General features: G+C 52.6%; 1 long non-coding RNA gene across 1 annotated transcript in view; it reads left to right on the forward strand.

The window, feature by feature from the left end:
* Window positions 1-23,959, forward strand: part of LOC102007041 — a 62,967-nt gene extending 39,008 nt beyond the window's left edge. Inside the window, exons 2-3 of the long non-coding RNA XR_261328.2 lie at window positions 11,520-11,549; window positions 23,665-23,959. This is a non-coding gene — a long non-coding RNA (uncharacterized LOC102007041). The remainder of the gene's footprint in view (window positions 1-11,519; window positions 11,550-23,664) is intronic.
* Window positions 23,960-26,869: the final 2,910 nt, after the last annotated feature.

Here is a 26,869-nt window from a genome sequence, read left to right on the forward strand (position 1 = left end):
GAGAGAGAGAGAAGAGAGAGAGAAGAGAGAGAGAAGAGAGAGAGAAGAGAGAGAGAAGAGAGAGGGAGGAAAGAGAGACAGAAAGGAAGGAGAAAACCTGGGAGGGGAGATGGGAAGGGCTGGGGTCAACACGGGAGACATTATCAACCATCCTAGACAGGTTGTCATGGGGAGCAGGCAGCTTTCTCTGCAGACATCATCTGTGGCAGGGGCCTCCAAACACCTGTGTCTGCTTGTTCCCACACAGTGGCTGGCCCGGCCTCCGTTTCTGACTCCGCAGAGCTGGGTGGGGCCCGGGCATCTGCATTTCTAACGAGGTCCTGAGTCACACTGTTACTATAGGATCCTGGGTCACACTTTAAAAAAACTCTGATCTGGACCAACCTGAGTGGGCAAACCGAGGCCCAGTGAGATGGGCACCAGACTCTTGTCTTTTGTGCTACCAGCTCTCTCCGTGACCTTTAGGGGTCAGGAGGCATTGAACATGGACCCTCTCATAGACAAGGCTTGGCGATTTTCCACCCAGAGCTGGCCCTTCCATGAGCCGCCCTGCTGCAGGAGCCAGAGACCCCTTCGTTGCTTGGGCCAGGCTGCTCCAGGCTGCTCCCCAGCCCTGAGACGAGAGGGCTGAGACAAGCAGCTTCTGCCAAGGAACGTGGGGGGCGGGCCCTCTTCCCCACTCACTGCCTCCGCTCAGTGGCTAAGACCCATTAGCCTCTCCCAGCCGTGTGGCCTCCCCGGAGGGCCTTCAGCTGTGTGTTGAGGTGACTGATCAGGACTGAGATGAAGGTGAATCTTCAGTCCGTGGAAGTTTTCCAGATCTCACTAATACTGGATAATTCCCTTCAGACTTCTCTTAGGGCAAAGCCAAAAATAAAACAACAACCATAACCAATTAAAACCTAAAATGCCAGTCAGTTTGACTAAAACTGGCCTCTTAATGTTATTTTTTTTTTTAAGGCAGGGTCTCACTATATGGCCAGGTGGCCTTGAATTCACTTTACAGCCTCAGCTGGCCTTGAACTCAGAATCTTCCTGCCTCAGCCTTCCAGGCGTGCCTGGCTCAAGGAAGGCTTCTGAGCGTTCTTTTCCTTCCTCCTGAATGTAATGAGGCAAGTGGAGGGTTTGTGGCCAGGAGTTTCCTGAGGTGCCGTAGAGTGAGGGAAAGTACCCAAGAGATGTGGGCTTCTCCATCCTGGTGTGTGCAGGGAAGTCGAGGCCTGGACCCGTATGGCTGGAGGCAGCACAGCACACGGGGCTGGCTGATGTCACTCACCCGGGAGTGACATCACTCTCCTTGCCTTGGGCTGTGGCTGTCCCCATCTGCAGCATTACCCTGTAAGGAAAGAAAGAATGATTGATACAGAAGCACACAAGCGCTGGTTGTCAGGACTTCTGTTTTTCTTACTCCCAGCCTGTCTCCCTCTGCACACAGTGTGATGGCCAAGGCATCTTTCTGGAGCTCCATTTTTCTCACACCACTCCTCTGCTCAGGATCCTGCCATAGCTCCCTACTGCCTGTGGGCACAAAGTCTTCTGCACCTCCATTATTCCCCCACTGTGCTGTGCGTCCTTCAGGCTGACCCTTGTCCCTCCTACCCAGGCATGCCTTTGCTGTTCCCTCCCCTTTCTTCTCTCAGCCACCCCCTGGGGGTGACGAGCCTCCTGTGTGCTAGGCTCTGTTCCAGCACCTCATGGCAGGCTGGGGCTCAGGGCCTGGGTGTGTTCATAGGCTTGGGGAAGGATGGAAGAAGAAAGTGTCCCCAAAATGCCATTTGGAAGAAGGACATGTCCTCTTCCCTCCAGTTGCCTGCTGACCCTTAGGCTCAGGACACTTCCTCTGGGAGCCCCTTGTGTAGGCCTCAGCAGGCCTCCCTTAGGGCTTGGATCTGGAACCCCCCAACAGCCCTTGTGTTTTGAAGGTCCTGTGTCCTGCATATGGAGCTGTTGGGAGGTGGTGGGACCTCTAAGAGGTCATCTAGTTGGAGGAAGTGAGGTCACTGGGGGCAGGCCCTTGAAGGAGCTATTGGGTTCTTCTCCTTCGTGGCTCACTTGCTGCTTCGTGGCCACTAATGAGGCCAACAACCTCTGCCACTATGTGCTTCTACCATGATGTGTTGCGCTGCCACAGGCCCAAAGCAGTAGAGCCAATAAACCATGGACTGAGCCCTCTGAAACCATGAGCCAAAATGAACCTTTCCACCTTTAAGTTGATCATCCAAGTATTTTGTCACAACAATGGAACACTGACTCACACAGAAGCTTTCTGCAACTGCACCCACATCTTCTGGAATGACATCTCCAGCAGAGGGACCAGTACTCCCCACCCATCTCAGCACCTGGCCCCTGATGAATCCTTGTGATGGCTTCCTGTGAACTGATAGGCACAAGACCCGGAAGCCCCATGTGGAGTAGAGCTGTCTCGTCTCTGAAAGCATAGTTTCTTCTGAGAGAGGATATGGTGGCAGGGATTGTGATGCCCCCTGCCTTGCCTTTGTTGCTCAGAATTGCCTTTGCTATTCTAGATCTCTTTTGGTTCCAAGTGAATTTTAGGATTATTTTCTCTAATTCTGTGAGATATGCTGTTGGAACTTTTATTGGCATTGCATTAAATCTGTATAACAATTTTGGAAGTATGGTCGTCTTCATCATATTGGTTCTTCCTACCCAAGAGCAAGGGATATCTATTGTTTTCTGATATCCTTTTCAATCTCCTTTCTCAGAGTACTGTAGTTTTCAATGTTGAGGTCTTTTACTTCTTTCGCTAGATTGATTCCTAGGTATTTCATTTTTTGGTATGCTTTGTAAAAGGTGTGGTTTCCCTAATTTCTCTCTCAGTGAGTTTGTTTCTCATGTACAGGAAAGCTATTGATTTTTGAGTGCTGACTTTGTATCCAGCTACGCTACTGAATTTGGTTGTCAGGAGCTTTTAAAGGCAGGTAGCTTCAAATTGGTTCTCAGGCTCTCCCCAGACCTCGTCTTAGATCCCATCCGAGGCCTATGGGTGGATTTGCACAAACCTTTCCACTTGTGAACATTGACAGAAGGGTGTGAGCTCACACCTGGGGCAGGGTCCTTACTGACGCGTGAGGGACACTTTGTCTATGGTGCCAGGCGCCCAGACACCAGGCGTCCATGTGGCCTCCATTCCATTGCCGGGACAGCCCAGTCTCGGGCTATAGCACAGTCCTTCCCACTGATGTCCAATTCCAGTGCTCCTGGACAGTTGTCAGCAAGGGCAGCCGATGCCACCACGATTGCTGAAACTTGACAGGAAAAGGAGGAAAAGGACCGCCAGTTCCCTCTCTCACCTTCTTCATTCAAAGATGTTTATTTTACCAGAAATGGAGATCTGCCCCATATGGGTGGGATTTGCCTAAAGCTACGCAGCAGGGAGGGGGGAGGCGTTCCTGAACTACTATCCAGGTGAAGACAGACGGAGACAGGAGGCGGGTGGCAGTGTTGCCCCAGGAGAGGGTGAACAGAGCAGGGATGGTCAGGGAGCAAGTGCCAGGTGTGAGGCAGGTGAGGAACCTGGGTAAGAAGGTGAGAGGGCCCAGGGTGCTGTGGTGAGCGCCTGCTTTGCAGGGAGCCCAGAGTGTGAGTGTGTCCCTTTATGTCATAGCTGGGGTGCCCTCAATGCTCAAGATAGGCAGGGGCAGGGAGGGGACATTGGGCAGAGGCCAAATGAGAACCAAGTGGGATCTGTGACCTCCACCTGCAGGTCTCCTCCAGCCCTGACAGCTTAGATGCAGGAAGCAGATCTCCCCAAGATGCCTAGAGATGGGGACTGTCCTTGTGGGCCATGGGGCAGGCGGCCCAGGAGCTTCTGCCCTTCCATGGAGCAAGCGGACCAGGCCGGCATCCTGCGCCCTGGACCAGGGAGGAGGACTGGCTTTTAGGCTTTCACGTGGTGGGTCTCTGTAGATGCCGTCTGCCAAACACATCCACACCATCAAGACAGGGAAGAAATCGCAAGGGGGAAAGAGCAGAGGCTCGCTGGACGCTGAGGCCTTCGGGGCACTGTTTCAGCTTGACAAGGACAATGACAATGTCCCTGAGGTGGGGTCTGGAGAGGAGGTAGGAAGCAAGGAAGAGTGTCCAGGGGGGCTGTGGTTGGGGCAGGTCCGTGTCTGGCGGGCCCAAAGCATAGGACTGAGACAGTGTTAAGTTGGGCATTGAAGACAGAGCCCAGGATTCCACACGGGATCTGAGGAGGGGCTCTCACCAGGGGGCGTCCTGCAGCTGCAGCTTCGGCGGCCTCCCAGGATCCTGGCCTAGGATAGTGGTTCTTCCTCGAGGCCACCTGCCCGACAGGCTGTGTGACCTTGAGCAGCCACCACATCTGGCCAAGCCTTGCTTTCTCTGGATCGCATGTGTGACACCTCTGAGGGCCCCGTCCATGCGTCCCACGGGGCAGCGCTGCCAGTCTGCAGTTCACGGGGGAGGAGAGGAAGGTGGGTGCTCCCAGTGGCTCAGGACCGCACTGATGGGCTCCTTGGCCCTGGCTGGCGCCTGGCTGCTTCCCTGACACCTGGAAGTCCTGGTGGGGATTGGACTTGGTCACCTGTCTATCCTGTAAGCAGTCGTAGCAGCAAAAGGATGAAACGCCCTGATTGGCCAGGTCCGGTCCTTGCTCCCGCTGTGAGTCTGGTGTCACTGAGGATGGGGTGGGAAAAGAGGAAAACAGAGGCGCTGTGGGTGTCAGACGGTGTGGGGAACAGCTCCAGATCCACCACCTCTGCCGGCCAGCAGAGCCTCCCGATGTGTGAAGGGAGGAGCAGAGGCTGGGAGAAAATCGAACTCAGAACCTGGAAGAGCCACAGGGACATTGCGGGCCAGAGAGCTGTGATCTGGCTCCACACATGCCACCCACACATGCCAACAGGTGCAGGGCATAGAGCGGGAGCAGCCAGCTCTTCACCAGCAGCTGGGGCCCTGGTCTGGAGCCTGCAGATGGCGCTATGGCCATGTAGAGTGCAGACGCCGATTGGACGAGCAGGTGGGATGTAAGGGCGTGGCCTTGGCAGCCCTGGGTCGGGACAGAAATGCACATCTCAAGTCCTCCCAGATCTCCTGGCTTCAGAATCCAGGTCGGCGTCAGGTCCCCAGGTGACCCCTGGAAATTTTTTTGTCTCTCTCATTCAGAGCTGCTGGAGTCACACTCCCTGGATCTCAGTGTGGCAGTGGAGAAGAAGAAACATTGAACTGTTCTGCTCTGTGATCCCGGATTTTTACTTCTGAGATGATTACTTAAAGGAAATCGGCGATGATTGGGCATGAAGACGTTCGTTCTTGTGTTATTTATAATCAGAAGCTAGTACGGGTCCACAAATAAAACACTATGAAGCAAGTGTGGGACAATGTATGCTGACTGTTACACAGCCATTGTGTATGGTGCTTTATGAGAATTTTGCAGGAGTCAGGCTTGACGCTGCCCAATGCCCCGTCCATATCAAGGCAGGATTGTGAGTTTGAGCCCAGCTTGGGCAACTTAGCAAGACCCTCGCTCAAAATAAAACATAACAAAGGGCTCCCTGGGATCCCCAGTACTGAAACCAAACCAAAACAACAACAACCAAAAAACACTTAAGACAGACCCAGTGGCTGCCCTACTAGAACCGCCGTTCTATCTGGGAAGACAGACAGCAAACAAACAAGACAATTTCAGGCCGTGGCTGCATGCAGTGTGAATGGGGTTAGGTGGTGGAGAGTTGGGTGGGTGTACCACGCTGTTTGGGACTGGGGCGGGGGTGGTACAGGGAAGACGTATTAGGAGATTGCTTTTGTGAAATGGGAGGAAGTGGTGGAAATCTTTCAGGCAGAAGGAGCAGCAGCTTCCAAGTTGCAGGAGATGCGGTGCTAAGCTGTGTGGGGGATGGAATGGGAGGTACAGGGCTGGAGCAGGCAGCCAGGCGCAGATTTCAGCCCTAACAAGCTGGGGAAAGGACTGGGGCCAGGACTGGTGGGCCACGTGGGCTGTGGGTAGAACTTGGATTTTGTTCCCAGGGAATAATTCTCCAGGGTGGATGGAGCAGAGTCTGCCGTAGTCTAGGAGCTGATGAAGGAAGGGCTGTGGCTGAGGTGATAGGGACAGTTTTCATCCACAATAAGTAAACAAGGCTGGTGTCAAATGATGTCCCCATGTCACTTCCACTATAGCAAAAATTCAGTAGGAAACCACACCCGGGAGTGAGCATGAAAATACCATAGTAATTACCTCCAGCTGGAGGATTGACACAAGATATTTACTTGTTTTTCTTATGCTTTTCTGTATTTTACTATACAAAAACTACAGGTGATTTCAAAACCCGCAGTGGCATCAGTCCTGGCACTTGGTTGAAAATGACAGAATCCTTTCTGCTACCTTGAGCTGACTCCTTCTTGATGTTAGAACTGATATTCCAGCACTATGGGGGGGAACCAAGCTTGGATCCCCCAAGAGCTGGAAACAATTCCTAAGACGGTCCACTAAGCCCATCCCAAGGTGTTACCATGGAAACCCTATCACCTGTGATGCTCAAGCCTGGGCGGCGGAGCTAGGTGCAGTGGGAGAAGCAGATGGTTCCGTCCTCTCTGCACCACACCCTTCCCTGCATGGCTCATGTCCGCCTTTCCCATAGCTGCACAGGTGTCTGGATGTGGAGATTTCAGTTTCCCAGGGACTGAAAGGGGCACAGGAGGCAAAGGTCCATGATGAACAAATTAGTCCGCAGGACCCATCACAGGAGGAAGACACTGGCCATAGACACTGTCACTTTTACCCTGGCCTCCCGGAGGAGGGCTCCATCGTCCACCATCCCCTGCACTTGCCTGCATGTTCGGGACCCTGATGTCCATGGCCCTTTGCCCGCTAGAGCTCTTGGCCACCCGGGTAGCAGGCAGAGCATGATGGCATGCCTCCCCCAGGTGCAGCCTGCAGCCAGTACCCCACTGCTGGACCATCAGCTGAGGGTTTGTCCTGCAAAGTATGCACAGCTTCTGGGTTGATCATGATGGTAAGCTCTCCAAGATGATGAGCAGCCTGATACCAGCCGGCACTAGCCACTTCTCTTCTTCCTCCTCTCCTCTCCCTCCTGCCTTACCTGCTTTCACCTTCGTCCGACCTCCTTGACCAGCATCCTCACCTCCAGGTCTGTGTCTGAGCCAGCACACACTCCAGCATCTGGGACTTCCGGATGTTCACACTGAGTGCGTCATCCTGGCTTTGTAAGACCTGCTGAGGACAGTCCCCTGGGCAGCAGTCCCCAGGCTTCAGGCCGCTTCTCTGGCCCTGTGTGGGAAATCAGCCTGTTTCTGGTGCTCGTTTTCATCTACAGGAACAAGAGGGCTGCAGGATGCCTCTGCCCGTGTACAGATGTGCTGGACCGCTGTTACACACTGTTACATACACAGACCTACACGTCCCCATGGGCACGTGCCTACCCCCATGGGCACCCACATGCGCACACACATACACACACACACACACACACACACACATCCATGGTCAGAAACGTTGTCATCCTCAGGCTCTGCTCAGCCCCCTGCTTCTTGGCCTCAAACCACTTCCTCCTGCCTTAGGACCAGCACTGCAAGGCAGCCGCACTCAAGGCCGTCTTCAGAATGCGTTGCGCCTTCATGGACAGCTGGCCTGCGTGTCAGTGCTGTGGTGGGAGGCCCAAGCCACTTGGTTGCGGCTTCCACTGCAGATGCATCCCACTGCACGCTGGCCTGCTCCGGAGGCTGCCTGCCTCTGTCCAAACCTCGTGGCCGCAGCAGGGTAACATTCTCCAGGGCCACCTGCAGACGTGGAGGGAGAAGCAGCCTGATTGGCCAGCGGCTTTGCTCTGGGCACCTGGGTTGTCGCCTCACCACATTCCTAGGGGCTGCTTGGTGCTGTCCTCCCTACCCCACAGTTGAGGAAAGTGAGGATTAAGTGGCTTCCCAGGCCACATGGAAACCAGTTATGGGCAATGCTGGGCTGTGACCAGGAGGGACCGTGAGCTCAGGGCCTGTGCCGGTTCCTGGTATCTCCTGGCCTTCTGTTCTGATTTATATCTAGATGGCCCCCCAGACCCCCTGCTGTCACAGGCAGGACCCTTGGAAGGTGAGCGGATGTGGGGGCTCATAGCTGACTTGCTGTTGCGTGGTGAGGCCTGGTTGGATGAGGCGGGCACTGTGGGCGTCCTGGAAGGTGCCTCCTCCCTTCCCAGCTCCTTCCTCCACCTCTCCCTCTCTGCTTCCTGGGACCTGAGCAGCTCGCCTCCACCCAGGCCCTTCCACCCTGCTGCTGACCATGTAGATGGAAACTTCTCACCTCAGAGCCCAAACTAAACCTGTTCTCCTTCAAAGCGTGTTGGGTATTGCCTCTCAGTGACAAGAAAGTAACTTAAGACAGATTTCAATGGCCCAGGCTACTGGGCCCCTGGCCTGGCTTTGCCATTTCTCAGCCAGGGACCTCTGCCTGGTGTGAGCCCAGGGGACACGGCCATCACCGGGAGGCATCCCTGTCCCTCGAGAGCAGACAGACAGCAAACACGGGGTTCGAGTCAGGGCCACAGGGCAGCGTGATAGGGGCTGGGAGGGGCCTGCGTGAGGTATCTGTGGACCCCAAAATTTCCAGCTAAGACTGCACACATCTGAGCTGAACCCACAGCCAGGGTCACCGCTAAAACGGCCAGGCAAGGCGTGTGAGGCAGTTATGAGGAGAGCACATACATGTACACAGCTGCCATGGAGCTGTCTGTCCCACTTGTTCCTAAGAAGGCGTCGGGTTAGAGAGCTTTGCACAGGTGCAGAGGATCAGCCTTGGGCCCAGGGCTGGTCTATGTGTGTGGCAACAGGTACAGTCTTTCTGTGTCGGGGGCAACAAGCTGAACCACTTTCTCAGCTCCTGGACGTGCTCAAGTCCCCACTGGGGTCAACCTAGTTAGGGAAACCTGCAGCTTCAGGTCACAGAAGGGTCAAAGTGCAGCCAAGAGCTGGCACACAGGCCTGTAATTGCAGCACCTTAGGAGACTGAGGCAGGAAGATCACAAGTTTGAGCACAGCCTAAGTGACTTAGTGAGACCCTGACTCAAAACAAAACAGAAGGAGGGGTGGGTATGTAGCTGAGTACAAAGGGCCTGGGTTCAATCCCCAGTGACATAAAAAAAAAAGTCAAGGTGTCTGTCTCAGTGAGGATACAGACAAAAGTGAGGGTGACGGGGGGCTTGGCCTTAGGCCCCAAAGGTCTGGAGCAGTGTGGCTGGGGCGTTCTGCCTCTGGGGTCTAACAAGATGGCAGTGGCAGTGGCGGTCACGGTATTCCCGGGGCTATAGCAGCACAGGGCTGGGAAGCTATCTTCTGAGCTCACTCATAGGGCTGGTTGGTAGACCCCCTTGTGTCCCCTCCAGAGGCCACAGGGCAGCTGGCTTCCCCAGGAAGAGCACCTGGCTGGAGGGGGAGATGGAGACGGAATATGTGCGCAAACACACACGTGCGCGTACACACTCACATGTGCACACACTTGGCCCCTGCCTGCTCTCTCCTCTGCCCTGGCAAATAACCAGATGAAGACAAAATCCAAAGCAGAACTTCCTGTCTCTGTCCTCAGGGGTCACCGCGCCCATCAGTCGGTCTACGCTGGCTGTGGTTTCTACTTCCTAAAAATGGCTCTGGAGTCTTCAGCTGCCGGGGTCTCAAGCGTCAGCACCTTGTCCCTGACCTCCAGAAGCAAGGTCTCAGCCACTCCCAGGTCCCCTGGCCACTTCCCCTGCTGGTGTAGGGCCGGCGTGACCCCGCGGCCGTTCTCCGAGTCCCACGTGGAGCCCTGGGCAGGAGTCCCTGTCCTTCCGGAGCGAGGGCCACACTCAGGCTCCTGCAGCTCAGCTTGCTGGGACTACAGTTGTCTCTCCTTTCCCAGCTTCGCTCTCCGTGCTTTAGTTACCTGTGATTCACCCTTGTCTAAAATAGTAAATGGAAAAATCCAGAGAAAAGCACCTCCTTCGTTTTAAACCACACACTGAGTAGTTGATGAAATCGTGCCGTTCTGGTCCTTCCTGCTGAGGACGCGAATCATCCCTTTGTGCAGTAGATCCACACCGCGTCTGCAATTCCCTTGCAGTCACTTCCTGGCTGCCTCAGTTATCAGATCGACTGTGGCAGTACTGGAGTCTTGTATTCAGGTGGCCCTTATTTAACTTAATAATGGCCCGAGAGCACAAGAGAAGTGGTACTGGCGATTCAGATAGGGAAGAGAGAGGCAGTGAAGCATTTCAAAGAAGCGGAAAAGCGGAAGTTCTCCAGTTACTGATGAAAGAAAGAAAATTCTATGCTAGAGTTGCCAAGATCTGTGGTAAAAACGAATCTTCTCTCAGGAGGCTGAGGCAGGAGGATTGCCATGAGTTCATGACCAACCTGAGCTGCATAGTGAGTTTAAGCCCAGCCTGGACTATATAGCAAGACCTTGTCTCAAAAAAAAAAGAAAAAAAAAAAAAGACTGTATCTTCTGCCTATGCATTTGTGAAGAAGGAAAAAGATTTGTTGCTTTTGTTCCTCACACTGCAACATGTATGGCCATAGTGCCTGCTAAGGGCTTTGTTAATATGAAAAAAGCAGTACATGATGGGGTTTGGTGTTAGAAGGAGTTTTGGGCACCTGCTGGGGGTCTTGAGGTCAAGGGTGCCAGGGACTCTGAGGCTGGTCACAAAGATGGGTGGATGAGCCCTTTCGGGAGCTGCGTGTGCTCATGGGCCATGCACGGGTCATGTTCCTGGAAAGGCCATTTGCAGAAAGACAGTCGACTGGCTTTGTCTTAAACATTTGTACAGCCCTCTGGCAGGAAAATCCAGATGGGACACTCAGGGATTAAGTGTGAATGTGTGTACTTGTAGCCATTTGCACCCTAAGCCTGGAAGCCCGGCAAGGTGTGGGGTTGAGCTCTGAGCTCCTCCCTGGAGCAGAGAGAGGGCGCTATGGGTGTGGTGCGTGCTCTGCAATCTCTGGGCAAGTTCAAGGATGAGATGCGATCTCATTGCTAAATGTCTTAACATTCAGGCTTGTCTCCTTTGAAAAGTGATTGTAATTGATTTCTGAATGCTTGCGCCTGGCCATGGGAATTTATTCTGGAAGTACCAAGTAAAGGGTGCAGGAGGCCATTCACATTTCCCCAGTGCTTTCGTTCATTCGCTGCCCTGCAGAATCCAGAGAGCAGAGTGCTGGAGCCACAAGCCCTCTCTCAGGGTTATCACTGACTCCTGGGGTGTCTCAGGTCGTGGGGAAACAACTGTGGAGGTGATGGATGCTGGGAGGGGTGGGAATGGAGCCTGAGGGCTTCCTGGAGGAGGTGCCTTCCAGGTGGAGTTCAGGGGAAAAGAGCAGCAAGATCTGGAGACTGGGCTGGGCTGGGCTGGGTTGGGCTGGCCGGGGCTGGGGGTGGACAGCGGGAGAGGGACACAGGTTGCTGGGAACCTCATGTGTCCTCGCATGGAGTGGCCTCCTGCAGGCCCCGGGAGCGGAGGGCACTGGCATCTAAGTGTGCGTTTTTCTCCTTGCAGGTCTGAAGAAGAAAGCTCCCGCAGCATCAGGTATGTGTTATACCCACTGTGCCTGTTTGTCCGTCCTGGGAGTGGTGGCCTTTGTGAAACCATGTGCTTTGCTTCCCCCTGGTGGGTCACCTACTGTCCCGGCTGCTGCCCTTGGGCCTTGGCGTGGACCTGAGGCCGGTGTGAGCAAGAGCGCTGGTTTACTGCAGGGCTTTCTGTCCCCTGGGGAGGTTGCCTGCAGTGACGGTTGTTCCTTCTTCTTGGGGATGAATTGGGGACCAGGGTGCCTAAGCAGTGACCTGTCTAGGGCCAGAGCTTCTATGCTCAACACCCCTGGGGCTGGGTGGGGCAGGGACACACCTGACTGCTGTGGGTGTCCCCATGGGACAAGCACCATGGAGAGGGCAAGGCCGGCCGTGGTGGGGTCTCCAAGGGCAGCAGGGATGGGACCCTGGGAATTCTGGTCTGAGTGGGGCTTCAGTGCCTCAGCAAAAGGGGGAGGGCTCAGGGCAGGGCCCTTGGACCAGGAATGCTGTGGGGCCTACACGTGGGAAGAGAGGCAGGGGGCAGTGTAAGGGTCCCATGAACCCCGGAAGCCCACTGGCGGCAGGTGGACTCTGGGTCTCGGGTGGCAGCCTGGCACGGCTGGTGTGTGCGGTTCTGTGACCGGGCCGGGGAGAGGAGCTGTTACTTGGACAGAGGCTGGGGGTATCAGATGTATGAGGTCGTCTGGTGACAGGGTAGCTGTTGGCGACTCAGTTTGGGAGCCAGACTCTATCCTGGGATGTAGGGGAAGTAGGCGGGGAGGCAGAAGCAAGGGAGGGTAGTGGGGTCAGGTGGGGGCTGGGACAAGGGCTCCTGCGCTAGGCAGGGTCCCAGCAGGAAGCAGGGCCACACTGAGAAGGGACCAGCGGGGGACAGTGCAGCACCCTGTCCAGCAGCTAGGGGAGCTAATCTGAATGCTGGGGGATGGGCAGGTGGTGGGAGGGACGGCCGGGCGGAGGGATGGAGGGAGTCTATGGCGTGCCGTGTGTCGTCCGTGCACCCAGCAGGGCGCAGGAGTGTCCGTGTTCCCTGCTGCTTTTGGAGTAGGAGAGGGAAGAATGTGTATTTGTGCCAGGCGTGGTGGCACGTGTCGTCCACACAGCTACTTGTCTGAGCCCATCCTGCGAGGCTGCCTCTGGCAGATCGCAGGCCTCTTACAGAGATGTCTCTGCCACCTGTGAGCGGAGTGCAGTTCTCATTCCTGAGTGGAGAGTGCAGGAGACGGCTATGGCAAGACGGCTCTTTCCCACGGCCACTGGCCCTGGCACTGCCTGCGTGGGGGACTCTGACAGTGGTTGCCAGGCGGGTAACGTGGAATGGAGCCCTGGAGAGGGACTGGGAGGGCACTTTCCTGGGGCAGCAGTGTGTGCAAGGACCCAAGATGAGCGCTGGCTGGCTACAAGGTGGGGGAAGGAATGGCCTGAGCTGGGAGTGATGGTGCATGCTGTCACCCCGGCACTTGGGAGGCCGAGGCAGGAGGATCACCATGAGCTTGAGGTTAGCCTGGGTTACATAGTGAGTTCAAGGGCAGCCAGAACTACATAGCCAGACTGTTTTTAAAAAAAACTAAAGAAAAATGTCCCCAGCCATTCAGGTCTGACCCCAGGGCATCCCACTCAGATAGTGCCAGCTGTGGGCCCCAGGGAAATGCCCAGGAGGGTTTGCCAATGGCCAAGCTTCTTTCTTGACTTCATCCGGTGTCAGACCCCATATGCTCAAGTGCGGCAGTGGCCCTCGGCCCCCGTCACTGTCTGCTGTAGCCACACACTCCCAGTGCCCCCTCCCGGGCATCGGGGTGTCTGACACCTTCCTGCGGCACCTCATGCTCCTTCTGCGGGTGCCAGCCACTCTTCCAAATGCCTCCCGTGATTTCAGCCTGCCTCTGCCTGGCGTGGACAAGTCAGGACGCTTTCTGCCCACAGCACTCTCCGCCCCTCACCCAGCACGAGCCCCAGTCCTTGGAGTCACCAATCCAGCTGCCTCCTTGGAGCTCTGAGGGAGTCTGGGGCTGATGAGGTGGACCCTGGATGCCCTGTGGCTTTTGTTCCTGGCTTTTCACAGCCCAGTTCCCTCAGCTTTGTGTCCTAGAGATCCGAGCGTTCATCCATCCTCGCTTCCACTTTCCTCCTTGCCGAGACACAGTACGCGACACCCTCCACTTCAGGGAGGAGAGGTTTGTTTGGGCTCAGATGTGGAAAGCGTCAGAGGGAAGGAGAGCTGCTCATGACATGGTGTCCAGGAAGCAGAGAAGGAAGGAGCCAGAGAGGGAAAGAAACCCTTCCTGGCCACGCCCCTGGGGACGCACCTCTGCCAACCAGGCCCAGCCTTCCAACATCACAACCCCGTAATCCAGTCACCTCTCAAAAGCCCTGCCTGTGAGTGCATGAGGCTCTCGGAGTAGCTGGCTCTTGACAGTTAGACATAACTATATCCCAAGACACCTGGGACAGGAATGAGGGCCGTAGGTCATGGGCAGAGGGTGCCAGCACCTACCAGCACAGAGCAGGCACCCAGGGACATCCCTGGCGTAGATTCAGCTGGACAGATGCTGTTCGCAGATCAGGCATGTGTTAATGGGTGTCTCCTTGGATTCAGGCCTCATCAATGTTTTCAGGCCATAAACTGGAAGGAAAGGAGAAGAGCGGACCCGCATCCCGCTGAGACCCCCTAAACACACATAGCAAACCCTCACCGCACAGTCTCAGGGGTGCAGTGTGCCCGTGGCGGAGGCCAGTCCTGGGTGTTATCAGCCTAGATGCTGATGGATGCCAAGAATCGATGGCCTTTGCTCAACATGAGGTCACAAATTCTGAGACTCCAGCCCCCAGACCTGTCAATTACCCCTACGCTCTGCTCGGTAAGGTTATTTTCCCTGAACCTCCAAGGATGGGAGCGGTCCCCACGCTGGTCGACTGCTTTAGCCTCCCTTGGCAGCAGGCACGTGTATTTTGCCAGCAGCCTGTTTGGGAATTCATACACGCTCCTTTTCCCCAGGGCGAAACATTTGCAAGATCAGATGTGTTCATTTTCCGCAAATGAAATGACTCATTTTTGACCATTTTGCACATGTAGGCTTCTGCTCATTGTTCCCGGGGACCGTGTATCTGCTTTTGGCTCTGTTCGGAGGGAGGCTCTAGAGGCCACCAAATTTGCATCCTCTGATGATTTATTTATGGGGCATCATGGGAAGAGAAGAGGTCTGTAGACTTTGGATTCTGAAAAGAATGCAGAGATGCACAGAGGCTTGGAGACTGTTGAAAACGTAAGCACTTTTCTGTAGGTGAGAGTACTTTCTTTTTCCTGGTGCCCTGTCAGATCCTTGAAATGAACTCAGCTGTGTTCAGGAATAGAACTAAAGGGTATTTTAATGTGTGTTGTTGCTGGGTGGGACCCATCCGCAGCCAGCCCTACCCCTTCAAGAGGGTGATTATTGCTGTGTTCCTTCCGCTGTGGGAAACTGAGGCTGAGTAATACCATTCAGGTGGGCTCAGGTAACACAGCTTTTCAGGCCACAGCCAGGATGTCACACAGTAATACCTTTGCAAGGCAGAGGGGCCTATAGTGCTTGTTGCAAATACAGTTTCCTGGACCCTGTGCTTATTGTGTCAAGCTCAGTATTTCCTGGATGAGGCCCGGGAATCTGTATTTTTGACAAGTTCCTGTGTGATTCTAAGGGCAGACTGAACAGATGGATTCTCAGTGGAATAGAATTTCTCCAGCAGCTGACCACCGCATGAGTGTGAGCTATAGGCATTTTGCTTCTGACACTTGGAAAATCACTGAATGGGGTGGTTCTGCGAAGTTAGTTTCCCATGCCTGGCATTTTCTTAAGGTCCTGGAGGACATTTTGGGGCTGGGAGCAGGGCTAGGGCCTGAGGACTGCTGATGAGGGAGCCAGGGGGCTGTTCCTGGAAGAGGGGACTTGGTGACCATCGCTGTCTTCACTGGAACCCAGATGTATAAGCAAAAGCAATGGGGTGGAATGGCTGCCTTTAACCATGGACATCTCTCTCCGCCCACACCAAGGCAAGACGGACTTGGTAATGAGCAGGCCTTGTTTCTTAAGAGACGAAATGACAACACGTATTTCATTTTGTTTGCCAGGCAGTATAAAAACTGTGGCACGTAGGGGATGAAGCTGGAAGTGTTGGCTTTGTCCTGTAAACAGAACTGGACTCTGGGCTTCCAGGACAGACAGGCAGGGCTCTGAGTCTTAGTGGGGTGGGGCCTCCTGGGGCTGTGTCCCATGGCACCCAGTTGAGGGATGGGACGGTGGCCTCAGGAAGGGTGTTAGTCAACTTTCTGTCACTGTGACAAAATACATGAGGAAATGCAGCTTAAAAGGCAGAAAGGCCTTTTTTGGCTCACAGTTTCAGGCACTTCAATTCATGGTTGCCAGCCCTACCTATTGCTTGGGCCTTAGCATAGCAGAGCATCATGGCGGGCAGTGGGGCACAGGAGAGCAAAGCTGCTTGACTCCTGGTGGCCAGAGAGGAAAGAGAGAGAGGGACAGAGAGGAGAGGTCTGGGAACGAAATATACCTTTCAAGGCCAAGCCCTCAATGACCTACTTTCTCCAACTAGGCTTTGCCTTGTAACATCTCTACAACCTCCCAATAACCCATTGAGCCATGAATCTGTCAGTGGATTAATCCAGTCATGTGATCAGAGTCCTTATGAGCCCTTCACCTTCCGAAGGCCCCACTCCTTGGTATTGCTGCATTGAGGACCAAGCCTTCAGCATGGGGGCTTTTGGGAAACACTTCGGATCCAGACTGTAACAAGGGACGTGCAGGCATTGCTTAGCACTGCCCCGAGTTCAGATCTGGTCTTCTACTCGTACTGTCTATGTCACATGGACTTTGAACTCTCCAAGCTGTAAAGGTTTATGCTCACTCAGTGGTCTTTATGGAGCACCTAATGTGTGCACAACTTCACCCTAAACAAATACACTAAGACCAATGGGACACAGTGAAGCACTGCCCCACGGCGAGATGGGAGTAAACATCCCAGCCTCAAGGACAGTGGGTGTGTTAAGTGAGGCAGAAGATGGGACCGTACATGGCCCAGTTTTATCATTTCCTTCTCCTTTCCCTTCATGTCCTTCCCCACAGTCCTGGGAGACTCAGCTCTTCAAATGACGAGGGAGGATTGGAGAAAGCCCAGGCTGGCCTGAGCAGGAAGTGCTGGTCAAAGCTCGGAGAGCACGCCATTCCATTCTTTGCCCGCGCCTCCTCCTCTGCCCCTTGGATTGAGAAGTATGTCCTCTCCTTTTCCATCTGGATGGCCCGGGTGCATCCTGAGCAGCTGCCTCAGCATGGGGCCCCTAGTTCACGACTGCTCTTTTCAGCTCTCCCGTCTCCTGTGTGGCTCATCCATCGCTGTCCCCCTGCTCTCCAACGCGTCGTGTTCAGCCTGATTCTGGAGGCACTAATGGTCCTTCCTTACCTAGGAAGTAGGAATATCAGATTCAAGTCAAATTCAAGATGGGCAAAAAACACCTGACTAAGTGCTTTAGAAAAGTCCTCTAGTAGCTACTTAGAAGGTAGAGCAGAGATATGGGGAGGAGCACTTGTATCCAGTGGGAGACTGGCCTAGATTACCACCCACATTAATCACCTGACAAAACATCTACATGTGTTGCAGTCATCTCTTCAGTAGATGCTTAGAGGGTGGTGAGTCTGAGGCAGGGTCAGTGTGTGTGGAGGAGGGTGGGGTTTGGAAGCCATGTGCACAAGAAGGACTCAACTCGCCCAAGCCTCAGTTTCCTCATCCACAACCTAGAAATAGGAACACCCAGCTCTCGGAGCATCCTTAATCTTTCCTGTGTCTGGCTTTCCATTCTCTCTCGCTGTGTCCTCACACTCTGGTTGCCCTGTGCCACGCCCACCTGAGCTCACTTATAGCTTTGTCCTTGCACTTCTCTCTGTGACTGACACACTTCCCCAGGTCCTACCTGGCTGTGCACTCTCCCTCAGTTTGTTCTCATGGACAGCAAGTCGGTCCTGTTTTCCATTCATTCTCCCACTTTGACTGGGGTGTGTAATCTGTTTTTCACTTAGGACAATTCCTGCTAAGGAAGGAAGTCATTTTGTTGTTTGCTAAATGTCTTACGGCTTTTTTGTCCCTTGTTTCCTGCATCTTAGATAGTTAATTCTTGTAGTGAGACATTTTCTCATGCCTTCTGTTTTAAGTGTGTCCTATAGCTATTTCAGTGGGGTTCTCACTGGGGTTCTGGTGACCATGTGAAAGAGATGCTACTCTGATGTGAATCTGTAGCCGTGTCACTTTAGTAACAGAAAACTATGCATCTATACAGCTCTGTGCCCCCTCTCTTTAGGTACTGATGTCACAGCGTTGCATGTGTATGTGATGTGACCAGTAGCATAGACTAATTTTTTTCCTATAACATCTCTTAAATCATGTAAAAACTAAAAAGACCACCAGCTTTTACATTGTCATATATACATCATCATACATTTGCCTTTACCTGAGATGTTTCTGTCTTCGTCCAGCCCTCCCCTAGGGCAGGTCATGGTGACCAGCTCCTTTGGCTCTTGTTTAAGCAATGTCGTGGCTTGAACATGTGTGTGTCCCTTTGAAATCTCTGTTGAAACTTTAGCTCCAGTGTAGTAGCAGCAAGAGCTTTCATGAATGAGATGCATTCCTGAGAGGAGGGCTTGAGGGAAGCACTGCAACCTTTTGCCCCTCCCGTGCATGAAAACATGACTAAAAGGTACCAAGTTAGAAGAAGAAGGTGAGTCCTTTCCATCCACAGAACCTTCTCAAGCCTTGACCTTGGACCACCAGCTTCCAAAATCGCAAGAAATCAGTTTCTGTTGTCTGTAAATTACCCACTCTGAGGTATTTTGTTATGGCCACACGAAGGACTGAGACATCTGTACACATGTCTCCTTCCTCTCAGAAGCTACAGGATTTCGCTGGCTATAGGATTCTTGGCTGGCAGTCCTTGTCCTATATCACTTTGAATGTATCAACCCATGACCTGCTAGAATCCAGGATTTCTGATGAGAAATCTGACAAAGACTATATGGGGAAATTAGGGTGAAAGCTCTCTTCCTGTCAGCCCCCTACATGTTCATAATGTGCCCTATGGTGTCTCAGGGAAGAGGACATTTTATTATAGTGTCATGATGTCAGTCCAATGCTGCTACCCTTTCGACACCAATCATTCAGAGTTGGAATAAAAAAAATAGAATTGAATTACATGGAGTGTAGCTATGATAAGGTCTTTAAAAGCCAAATGCTATTACCCGTTTGCAGACTTGAAATGAAAAGGCCATTGAAACACACTATGGGTTTTAATTTCTGAACAAGTAAATATCAATCTCCATGATTCACTGAAGCAAAAAGCTTCTGGAGGCCTTTCTTTTCAAAGTGGAAAATGTCTTTGGGACAGTTCACGTTGTCAACTTGATTAGCTTGGTGATTAGTAAAGCACACTTCTGGGTGTGTCTGGGTGGGTCATGGAGGTGTGACGCTGGCATCTACATCTGGTTTCTGCCCTCTTCCTGTTGGGCACTGTTCCCTGCTCTGCTTTATGGCCACCACAAAATAAGCAGCTTTGATCTTCTAGATCTTTCTGCTATTTCTGCCTTGGAGTCAGACAGACTTCTTTGAAACGGTGCAACCTCGCCTCATGTAAATTGTGGGTGTCAGATATTTGTTATAGCAACAGGAGAGCTGACCAATACAGAAAATTGATGCCAGAGAAGTAGGGTTGTTGCTATGACTATACCTGACCATGTGCTTCAGAAGTCTTTAGAACTGGAGGAGTTTGGAAAATTTGGAGATGCAGGCTGGAGGATGCTGTCAGCAGACTATAATGGGTGATTCTGGCTGGAGCTCAGAAACCAGAATATTCATAGAAATTATGGACAGTAAAGGCAAAGGCCAACCTCATAAGGTTTCAGTTGGGAATGAGGACTCTATTGGGAATTGTACTAGAGATCACAACTGTTGCATTCTTGCAAATAACATATCCACATTTTGTCTGTGTCCTAAGAGAATGAATATAAAGGTGGGCAGACCAGCTGATCTACTGCAGGAAATTTCAAGGCAACCCAACTTTCAGTCTATGGCATTGGTACTACTAGCTGCTTTTAGCCAGATTTCTAGTGAAAAATCAGGAGCAAAGAGCAGAGCAGAAAGATTTGCAAAACTTGAATTTTAGCTTGAAAAAAAATGTAAAATTGGGGCCAAAGGAGGTATGGCTATTGAAGACATTGGTACCATTAAAAAGAAAACTAGTACTTTGAACCAGGGCAAGAAGATACCATGAGGACATTGCTATAATCAGCAAGACTCTGCCTATGGCAAGCTCAAGGAAGCAAAAGTATGAACCTTTCATTTAAGAAGATGGCCCTTTGGACCCCTGCTGTAGAAGGCCCACCTTGGAAATTGGTTCCCCAGGATTCATTTCACTCTGCTCAGCCATCCAGCACTCACAAACCACTTCAGCCATGTTCCAAGGGGCCCTGACCACTGCTCAAGCTAACAGAAGACCTTAGCATCATCCACATGATTCAGGTTTTTCAGGCATATAAGAGTAACAGGGTCATGGAGGCTTCCACCTAGATTTCAAAGGAAGACCTAGGAGACCAACAAGTGTGTGACAGAATCATCAGAGTCCTTGCCAGGAACCCCTGAGATGGTGATATGTGAAGCTGTGGGAGTGAGTTAGAAGCTGCACTGGAGACCCAGGAAGTAGGAGATGCTGGGAACAAGATCTGCTAAGGGGAGTCACAGGCAGCAAGAGGAGCCCACCCAAGACAGAAGTCATGTAACTGCAACTGACAAAGCCTTAGGGATGGGGCCACCCAATTCTGCAACTCATATCTTACCACCATATGTTCTGACTGGGAACAGGGAGCTGTAGGACTTAATGTTTACCCTGGGAGGTTTCAGTTTTGTGTTAGTACAATTCTTTTTTATCTCCCTATTCTTCTCTTTCAGAATGGGAATTGTCTTAGTTACATTTCTCTCGTTGCTGAGACAAAATACCTGATGCCTAATATTAAGGAAGGAAAGGTTTATTTAGCTCACAGTTTGTGGAGGTTTCAGTCCATAACCAGCTGGCTCCAAGGCAGGGTGGCACATAGCAGAGGGCCAACAGTTCATGGTGCCAAAAAAACAGCAAAAGCAACAAGAAGGTAGGAGCATGCAAGAAGACTCTTTCTGTTCCTTATGTTGTATGTAGGCTACCCACCCTAGGGTGAGTGTAACACTCACACTCATAATCCCAGCACTAGTCAATAAATCAATCACAAACTCTAGATTCATCTACCTCCAAAAAGCACTCCTCCCATGACTGTGTGAGGCTTTGAGGCAAACATCCAAACACAAACCATAACAGAAATGTTTAGCCAACACCATTGTACTTAGCAATGTGTAACTTACTTTCTTATTTTATAGGGGTTCACAGCTAAGGGTTTGCCTTGAGCGTGAGAGGAGACTTTGGATTTGCACCTTTGAGCAATACTGGAAACATTGAGACTTTGGGAAAGAGATTATTGTGTTTCTGGTGATAGGCAGGATAGTTGTGTCATGTTAGGTGGAATTATAAAGTGTGTATTGTCTTTATCTGGAGATTAAGAATGATTTAAGTGGATATGTCTGAGTGTTAAGTTGACAGAAGTGGAATATGATAAGCTTAATTGTCAATTTAATAGGCATAGCAGCTGTTCACTTCTGGATATGTCTGAGTGGGGCATGCAGGTATGACTTTGGAGTCTGTATCTGGTCCCTGGCTCATCTTTCTGGCATTGTTCTCTGCTCTGATTTCTGCCCATCATCAACTAAACAGCTCTGTTCAGCCACGCCCTTCCTCCATGATCTTTATTTTGGAGCCAGCCATTCATGGACTGGATCCTCTGAAACCACAAGCCAGATAAACCTCTCCACCTGTAAGCTGCGGCTGTCAAGTCCCAGCCGTGGAAGAGCTGGCCAATACGGTCTTGAGATAGAAAAGTGAACAAACCACCGTGGGTTATGCCCAGCCATGACTGGGCCACTTTGTGCTCTGACTCCATAAGGAGGCAGCAAGAGGGAATTTCAGACATGAGTTTCATAAGGCCCTGGCTGTGGTGAGGTTTTTTATCCCTAATTTGTGGAGCTCTTGGTTGATGACCCGTTGGAATCACACATAGCTAGCTTGTTTGGTGGTTTTGGTTTATTGATTTTGGCTTGGGGGTGTTGGTTTTTGATGTTTGCTCATTTTTTAAAAATTTTCTACTTGTCTTTTTTTGTCTTTTTTAGTTTCTTTTTTCTTTTCCTTTTTAATTCAGCTAACATCATTAGTTAGCATTGCTACTTCGTGATGCCTAGTTTGAGCAGTAAGCAGGCGGGTGACAATACGGCAGGGCCTCAGGGCCACCTCCTGCCATGAGGAGACCCTCATGGATCATCATGGAGTCCTAAGGACCATCTTCCAGGACACCAGGGTCCAGTTAAAACTGGCTGAATCCACCTTCACCAGGGCAGAAGTAGCTGTGGAAGCCCTACAAGAGGGACAGAAGACTTCACCATTCCATCAGAAGCGGGTACAATGAAGGCTATGCTTCACCCAGCGGGCTCAGCACATCTCAACACAAAGTTGTGGAGTACACAGGTAAGCCACTGTGAGTGCACCACATGCTGGAGTCCGGTCATCGCTGGAGAAGGAAGGCTGCAATACACAGATCACATGTGCATTGTGCCACTGCTACAAGAAGGGTGTCACACACAGTTACTTGCAGCTGGAGAACATCCTAACAGATGCCAGAGGAAGCATCAGAATCAGAGGAAGTGGGGCTGAGCAGCAGGTTCACAGCCAGACAGGAACTGTCCACGTTGCACAGCCCCCTCCCATATTGTGCCTTGGAGATGTTCCGGGTTGACCACATGATTGCTCCCCAGCAGAAGTCTGGGACCTGGGTGTTATCCTGTGTGCCCTGGTGAGTGACCCTTCTCATTCTCACCCTCGCATTTTTTGGGCTACAGCAGATGTTCATAGAAGCAGCCTCCAATTTGCTACCTTCCTTTGCCCCAGAATGGAGGAGCGTGATCAGCCAGCTGTAACCCTCAGTCCCAGACAGAAGCCCATGCTGAAAAGCATCGTGGAACCCCCATGGCTCAGCCAGAGGAAGAAATAGTCACCTAGTCTTTGTAGAGAGCTGCTCCATGACCACTGGAACCGCACAATCCTGACAGTCATGTCTTCCATGGACTAGGACCCACATGAGATGCAAGAATCTCTGATAAAGATGAAGTTCAAAAAAAAAGATGAAGTTCAACAAGGCCACAGGCCCATCTTATGCTCAAAGGCCAGGCGCTAAGGGACAGGACGCACCACCCACACTCAGCCCGTGAGTCCAGGATTGTGCCTTGCCCTTTCACAGCAGGGACTACCACCTTGGCTGTCCCCGCAAAGAAGAGGGTCAGTGAGCCCGTCCGTGCACATCACCTTGCCCAGGGGGGACAAGCAGTCAGGGCAGAATGACAGCAGAAGAGCCTCTGTGCCCGCCACTCCCCTCCACAGTCTGCAGATGAGGACCCACACTCCCTGCAGAGCCCCAACATGGCCCTGTGGCCCACTTCATCACCCCCTCATGAGCAGCAAGTCCTGTTCATCAGGGAAAATCCCCTCTTGTGGGCAGTGCCATGGTGTGACGGAACTCACCCTACACCTGTGACGGGCGGAGCTGGCACGGGGTGCTGGAATCGCCACCTCTATTTTACAGATACGTTGTTGTCTACCAGCCCTAAAGACACGTCCTGAACTCAGAAACAGAGTGGTTCCAGTGACAGCGGTAGGCAGCAGACACAGACAGTGAAACAAATGGAGTGGTCCAGCCACACATCTTGCATTTTATTTTGTATTGTCTGTGCCTTTATTCATGTCATTTTTAGGGACAAATCATAATGGTCAGGTGGGGAGCGGGGAGAAGGAGGGAGGGAAGAGACTTCCTGGTGACAGGGCACCAAGTTTCAGGTAGACAGGAGGCGTCATCTCGAAGAGCTATTGCGCGGCAGGGTGGCTGTAGTCAAGAGTAATGTCTTGTCTATTTCAAGTCACTAAGAGAGTCCATTTCGATGTCTTCCTGCATTTTAAGTGGAAAACCTGAGTAACCTGACATCGTGGTGAAGGATTCAGCCTGCGTGGACTCAGACAGCCGAGGGAGGATGGAACCAGACAGGAAGTCAGGCTGCGCTGTGCCCAGCCCAGGGGCCTCCGGCTTCTCTGCATAGAATTCCAGCGCCAAGGACACCCAGAGCTCCCTCGAGTCCTGAAGACCCCTAGGGTGCTTCCCCCTGCCCTGCATTTCTCTGTCTTTTCTCGCATGCTTCTAGATAACAGAAATGGTTCTTAATAAATTCCTGTTTACAGTAAAATTGATGCTCCTGAGAGATGACCTCGGTTTGCTGTTTTGTACCCTCCCCCGCGGACTCGGGTCCAGCGCTTGGCTCTGAGCAGTGGTAGTAACGGAGTCCTGAGAGCTAAGCCCAGCACCTAATGGGACAGTTGCTTCTGTCGGAGGCTCACCGTGGTCATACCCAGCGGCAGCACCTGATTAAAATCCCTCCCGCAGGGACAGGCTCAGGGCTGCCTACAGGGCAGAGAGGCCAGGCTGTGTGTGACACTGACCCTGCCTGGTTGCCATGGTCACTGGTCCTTTGGGTGCTCTCTCCATTCTGCTCAGAAGTCTCCAGTAGCATAAGGAAGGACAAGGAAGGTCCCCCGGAGTCACTTGAGGGTCACTTGACTACACAGCTGAGTTTCCTGACAGCGTCATGGAAAGACTCCAGTCTTTCAAAAATGGTGACTTTTTCTTGTTTTTAAAGCATTCGAGAGAAGCAGTCCCTCTGAGAGGCCCAACCCAGGTATGAACCCCTCAGGCAGCTCGAGTTTTCACGGGTGGGGTAGGGGAGTGCTGAGTAGTGAGCCAGATATTCAGGGGGGTCAGAGGAAGAAAGGATGCCAGGAGACAGCAGCCCACGGGGATGGAGGAGGTTGCAAAATAGAGGTCTTTCCCAAGGCAGCTTCCGGGTTTCCAGGTGCCGTGATTCCATTTTAGGCAGTGACTTGGGGGTACAAGAAATCCAACAGGGAGCTTCCTCAGGGTTCCCAAGGAGCTTGGGGAATATCCAGGAAGTCCCCGCCCTCGGGTCTGGCCAGCCTCCCTGCCTGCTGGTCACCGTGGCCAGGGCGGTCCTGCAGTCTGACCAGTCCTCTAGGTTGTCCTTCACTCTGACAGCTGCGCCAAGGGAAGCCAGAGCGAGCTGAAGCGGGGTGAGAGGCTTGCTGTGCCCCTCTCCTCCCCAGCGCTGAGGTTCTTCCACTTAGCAGCCCTCATGTGGCTATGGTGTTGCCTCCTTAGGCTCCATCCCTGGCTCTGTCCCCTTCAGGGCAAGTCCCAGGCCCCCAGTGGACACTTGGGGCACTCTACGCCCATGCCCCTGTGCACCTTCCCTCCCCCCACCAAGCCTGCCCTTCCTCCTGCACACCCTGAACCGTCCCATTTGCCACAGGTCCCATCGCACCTCCATGCCACTCTGGGTAGCCCACAGGCCAGGCACTGAGCCGGGCACCACTGGGGTCCTGAGAAGGCCTGAGCAGGCACCCTCTGTGCAGGCCCCATGGTGCAGCTGGCCTGGGGACAACCTCACTACGTACAGAATACCCAGGGACAGCACTGCCTCGTCACCCGCTGCAGCTTCTGGAGGAGCAGGTTCCAGTGGGTCTCTGTCAGGGTGAGCCCACAGGAAACGGGGAGGGACAGGAGCACCTGGGACAGAGGCTGGGCACCAGCCCCATCTCCAGGACAACGCCGCTGTGCACTTCGGCTGGGTTGCCATCTCCAGCATCCCCTGCTGGGCTTCAATGACTGGTCCTCCTGCTAAGGAGCTTTCTCTTTGGGAGTTTTAGGCCTGGGTGGTCCCGGCCAGGGGCTGCCTCTTCAGTCCTTAGTAGTCCCAGCTCAGATGCATAGGAAGGGCCTTGGGTTCCATTCTCAAGCAGGGAGTCTGCAGGGTCCCCATTCATTCCCAGGATGCCGCTAACTGAGGGTGCACAGCGGGTTCTGGGTGGGAGACTGGATGCTGCTAGCCCCCCGCCCCAAGGAGAGCTGTCGCCCCTGAGAGAGGGGACCTAGAGCAGACAGGGCACCAAGGAGGAGAGAGGGTCTTTAGAAATAATATTTATTGTGCTAGAAATCTGCTTTGCTTTACCGATCTCTGGTTGATAGGGTGTTTGAGTTGCAATTTGGGGCCATTTTAAATGAAGTTGCAAAAATCACGGGGAACATACATCTTCGTCAGCACCTCTGATGGTTTCTTTTATAGTGTGTCAAATGTAAGATTCTTGGACAAAGGCTATAAACGTTCCACAGACTTCTTAATGTCTCCTGGAGAATGATGCTCCAAAAAAGTGGTACCAAGACCAGGGTGGAAAAGCTCTGGTCTCACCACATCCTCGCTGCCTGGGCTGCCGTGCTGGGACTGACTCCTGAGTACTTGCATATATAGCAAGGACTATTTAATGCTCAAGTCACGGGCATTAGCCTGGAGAAATAGAGGTGGAGAACTGTTTAGGTGGCCTTGGTTTGGTTTCACAGTGGCCTCCCAGGCAAGGGGAATTCAGGAACAGAGGCCGTGGCATGTGGACTCTTCTGGTGTCGGGCCTCCTGCGAACTCTTGCTGTGCCCATTGTGAACTTGCTCTTGTTCCTCCAAGTCCCTGAACTGTCACCTTCTCCTGCCAGGAGGCAGCACCATCTGGCCTGTGATTTTCAGCTGGTCCAGGAGTGATGAATTATTCAATGCAATTTGTGTGATGGACAAATTCTCAGCCAATGTGAACTTGGCAGGAAGTGATCAAGAGTAGGAGGGAACACTATGGAGGGCCACGTGGACATCCTGTGTCTCCCGGTAGCATGACCCATTTATCCCTTAGAGTGCTGTGTCAGTGAGCTTTCCACCTCTGAGACAAAATACCTGGGATAGATGACTTAGAGGGAGGGAAGGTTTGTCTGGGCTCCTGGTTCCAGGAGTCAGTTCATGGCTTCAGAGGCTTCAGAATCTGTGGTCACTTGGCCCTGGTGCTTTAGGACAATGGTGTCACAGTGCATCATGGCACAGGTGTATAATGGACCAAGTTGCTCACCCTATAGAGGTCAGAAAGCAGAGAGACCCAGAAACAGACCAGGTCCCAATATCTCCTTCAACAATGCACCTCAGTGATCTAGCTTTCTTCCTCCTGACCCCATTTCTAGGAGTTTCCACCACCTCTCAATAAGGCCTCAGGTGGGGACCAAGCTTT

Source organism: Chinchilla lanigera, unplaced genomic scaffold, assembly GCF_000276665.1.
Source record: "Chinchilla lanigera isolate Chin_1 unplaced genomic scaffold, ChiLan1.0 scaffold00028, whole genome shotgun sequence".
Lineage (NCBI taxonomy): Eukaryota > Metazoa > Chordata > Mammalia > Rodentia > Chinchillidae > Chinchilla > Chinchilla lanigera.